This window comes from Penaeus chinensis, chromosome 24 (genome assembly GCF_019202785.1).
Source record: "Penaeus chinensis breed Huanghai No. 1 chromosome 24, ASM1920278v2, whole genome shotgun sequence".
Classification (NCBI taxonomy): Eukaryota; Metazoa; Arthropoda; class Malacostraca; order Decapoda; family Penaeidae; genus Penaeus; species Penaeus chinensis.
The window spans coordinates 6,511,848-6,516,847 of record NC_061842.1 but is presented as its reverse complement, the minus strand read 5'-3'; positions in this window follow the sequence as shown (position 1 = coordinate 6,516,847).

The following is a 5,000-nucleotide window of genomic DNA, read 5'->3' as shown; positions in this document are numbered from 1 at the left end:
AAACAATGCATGGTAGTGGAATAAGTACGGCGCGATGTGTGATTTATGGAAGCATAGTCTCTTACGGAATGAGATACTCTCCTGCTCTCCGGGAATGTGTATGGCAGAGAAGTTCATAAAAAAGAAATCCTTAGTGAATTTGATACATCCTTTCAGGTTTTCAGTAAAATGCGTATGATGTATTCAGCCGGTGATGAAGTTTAGATACAACCTTAAGTGAAGAATTATAACCGACACAAGGGTATTGCCTAAGACACAGAGGATGTGAGCTAAGAAACGTCCATGCTTATTATATACTGATAACATATCTGGCTATGCATGGTAAGCACAGTGAAGAGATTATCTAAGTTGACATAAGCATGGAGCTAATTCAGTTTTATATCCTAAATCAAAAAGCAAACATCCCTATATGTAAGGTATTTTCCTCAAAATGTACTCGAGTAGTAGACAAGTGTATGCCATATTCCCAGAGACAACAGTACGGTATCAAGTCCAAGGAGACTGAAGGTAAGAGCAAAGACGTTTCGAGTAGAGTGATATTTCTTGTTGCACCTGATACCCCCAGCGATACCAAAGTAGGCCAAGGTACCCCATTCTAATGATGTAGGATGGAGGGGGAGGAAAAGCTACCGGCACTAGTGTTTTTTATTTCCAGTCTTGTTGGTCGTATTACAAATAAAAATAAGTTTATGTATGGTGTTTATCGGTTACATTAGATGAAGTAAACTCTATTACGTATAATATATTCTTGGTTAGGCTAAATGTCAATGTAATAATGGATTTTCATCGACGCTAATTTACTAGGAAAGGCTTAATAAGAGGCAATGCATATCTCACGCCCTCGCCAATACTAGCATAGTTTCTGGTTTTTTGGTTTTCACTGCAAAAAAAGTGAAGAACTCCCGTCTCAGATCGGTATGTAGTCGCCATAAGACTCGGGACCTTGATGAATCTCTAACATAAAATGAGGCTATAAGGCTTAACCAGAAAATGGGCATATTGCAATCCACAGAATATTGTTGTTCTTATAATACCCCGTTTCCTCGGAAATAAGAGCGGCATTGCCAAAATAATTGATATAGAAGGTCCCATGCCGAACATTCCTTTTAAAAAGAGGCTACTATCATAAATAAACGAATAAAAAAGCGTGTTACAGAGCACACGGTGAATGGATAATGGCTATCATTAGTGTATTCAAGGATTTAATACAAGCCTATATTACAAAAAAAGAAAAGGAAGTGAATTCACGCAGGGCGACCACCACGCTTATCCACAAACATGACAACCTAAACAGTCTTACATCATAGCTAAGTTACACTTTACGAAAACAATTGCTACGGGAGACAATAGGCAACGCATGCCCCTCATTATAATACCCATAATCAGGGAAGGGTACCGCTACTTTTCGACGCCTTTTGGGCATTATTCCAGCATAATTTGTTCCACGGGTGACATAGTACAGCAAAGCTCCTCTCAGGCCGCGTGTGGCCTGGTAAATAACCCCAGGCCATCCTAGGAGCTGGAACATGTATGTAAATTGTTACTTAACTGTAGTTAGAGTCTGGGTCTTAGGAAAATCCGAGAAGGGGATGTTAACGTTCCCGATGTTAACATAACGGGACAAAATACGATTTCACACATTTAGTAGTTAACAACAAACAGCCACAAATCTTGGGAATACAATATATCTAGGGCGCTGAGTCTGTATTGAAGGACACAACGCCCTTTTCCATGCTTAACAATGCTACTATATAAAAAGCCCGATATTATATACTGGTCGACGAATTTCTCTGCAACAGAAGGGTCTTAAATATAATAATGATAAAAAGAGGTGTTTTCTATATACTTGTAAATGTGTTATAAATGCATCGTTTTTGTTCTAACCGCATCTGAGGCTTCTGGACTGACTACATAGGGCTTATTAATGTTATGTGCTATATTTAATATTTAATTGCAGATTTCAATTAATTCGTTTTAATCTTATTTCCCCCTGTGAAGTATTTTTATTTGTTTAAGATTACTTCTAGCATTCGCTATTCTCTTCGGTTTATTTTCCATTCGTCTAAAAAAAAAATTACAACTGTGTAAAATCATAGTTTTTTTTTCTATTCTGCGTATTTTTTGTTGCTATGCAATTCAAGCATTCAGTTTTATTTTTCAGTTGTGGAAGTTTTTCGCCAACTATGTCAAATCATCATCACTATTTTTTTTATTAAGTGTTTTGACATTATAAATCTGATTTTTTTATTCTTATTTCTTTCGTATTGTTTATTCTGTTCATACCTTCCTTAGATCATTTACATATCTCTATAACCGTGTCTATACAATGTGTTTGTATACTCAGTCAAGGTAAACAAAAACCTCTTTTTTCATCAAGCCTTAAGAATTCTTTTCATTTCGAACTTAATGACGACAAACCGACCAAAAACTAATCCCATAATCACCCTAAATTGACCAAAATGATTCGTCTAAGAGAAAGGAAATTACTATAAGATATTTCGAAAACGAAATCAGCTGATTCACAAGCGTCCTTAAACAGATCCATAGCTTAACGAACCTCCGCGATTTAGCATTCCTTCACACCATTAGTAGTTGGGATGTGGTTAAGAGAGAAGAGAGAAAAAAAGCGATACTCTACGTTAATGGACTTTGAATAGACCATTAAGGAACCACGCGAGGTGTAAAGATAATTAAGAAACACAATAAATATTAGGATTGTTGAGTTTCCGGAGAAGAGTGGAAAGGAGAAAACTGCTCGAGAGATAAAAAAAAAAAAAAAAAAAAAATTGTATAAAGACAACAGTTTTTTTTTAATTCTCGAAAGTATGTGCAACAGGTATTTAGAAAATAATGACGATTGGAATTAATTATAGTACTAATGTTGATAGGTGATATTAATGATGCTAATGGTAATTATATACTACTACTACTACTGCTATTACTACTGTTACTTCTACTACTGCTATTACTACTACTACTACTACTGCTATTACTACTACTACTATTACTGCTATAACTACTGCTACTACTACTGCTACTGCTACTACTACTGCTATTACTACTGCTACTACTACTGCTATTATTACTACTACTACTACTGCTGCTATTACTACTACTACTGCTATCACTACTACTACTACTAACATTGCTGCTACTACTACTACTGCTAATGCTGCTGCTACTGGTATTACTACTACTACTACAACTACTACTGCTATAATAATAGTGATAATAACAACAAAGGTGATGATAATTATAGCGATGATGATGGTGATGATGAAAATAACGATGGTGTAATCGTTAATGACAGTAATAATGATAATGATAATAATGATGGTCTTAATAACGATAATAGTGATATTAATGATAATGATAAAATGATGATGATGATGATAATGATAAAATAATGATGATGATGATGATAATGATAATGATAATAGTAACAATGATGATAATGATAATGATAATAATAACGAGGATAACAGTATCAATTAATGATGATAATAATAATAATAATAATAATAATAATAATAATGATAATAATAATAATAACAATAATGATAATAATGATGATGATGATGATAAGGGTAAGTATAATAATACCAACAACAACAATTATAATAAAAACATAATGATACAACTACCGCTACTAATCATCATCATTGTCGTAATAATGATAAATAATAACAATGATAATGATAATAATTATAAGGATTATAATAATGATATTAAAATTACTATTGATGTTGCCAATCAAAATAGATGAAAGAACGAAAATATTTGATTACACTGTTACCAATATTAGCAAGGAAGAGTAATTTAGAAAAATAAAATAAAAATAATAATGAAAAAAATATAAATGAGAGAAAAGGAAAGAAGAATAACCATCAAAACTCTTCTCTCCCCCCTCCCCTACTCCCTGTCCTTCCTCCCCCCCTTCCCCTACTCCCTGTCCTCCCTCCCCCCCTTCCCCTACTCCCTGTCCTCCCTCCCCCCCCCTCCCCCCAACCTGGAGGTCATGACCTAACCGGGCATCAAGGCCCTCGACCTCCGTTCCTGTTTTTCATCTCCTCGGTGACCTAGGGTGACCTGAGACGCGGCGTAAATGACTGCATTTATCGTAAACAGTCATCGCCGGCCCTGGGCATCAGTCACGGCAGGGGGGCAAGCATAGGGGGGGGTGGGGTGCGGTTTAGGGGAAGGGGTAGGGGGGGTGGAGGGGGGGAGGGGGTTAGGGTGGGCAGGGAGTGAGGAAGGTAGAGCGTAAGGCGTAAGGGAGGAGTATAAGGCAGGAATGGCATGGCATGGCATGGGTAGTAGTAGTAAGATGGGGGTATGGGGAGGAAGCAAGGGGGGTAAGGTATAAGGGATGAGGAGACGAAAGGTAAAGGGGTAAAGAGAAAAACTTAAGGGTGTCAGTGGGGTATGGGCAATAGGAAGGGAAATAGGTAAGGATGGGGAGAGGGTCGGGGAAGGGAAGGGAGAGGGGTAACGAAGGCTGGAGGGAAAGGGACACGGAGATAGGTATGGAAAGGGGGAAGGCAGGGGAAGGGCATGGGGATGGGAGGGATGGGGAGGCGGGAGGTGAGGGATGGGGCGGAGGAGGGGGTGAGGGATGGGGAGTAGGGGTGAGGGAGGGGGAGGAGGGAGGGTGAGGGATAGGGACGAAGAGGGGGGGTGAGGGATGGGGAGGCAGGGAGGGTGAGGGATAGGGGAGGAGGAGGAGGGGTGAGGGATGGGGAGGAGGAGGAGGGGTGAGGGATGGGGAAGGAGGAGGAGGGGTGAGGGATGGGCACAGTAGTGAGGGGCGAGGGGAGGGGGAAGGGGTAGAATTGACGTGGTCTTCCCTAGCGGTTCTCACTCCGAGCGGTGACACGTCAACACCCGAGCGATTGTTTTTTGCGCGAGTGAATACTGTCATTACGGCTTTTAAAGGGATAGAGGCAACTCTTTGTATATCTTTCATTCACAGAAAAGTTTGAATGGAGTGAATGATGGAT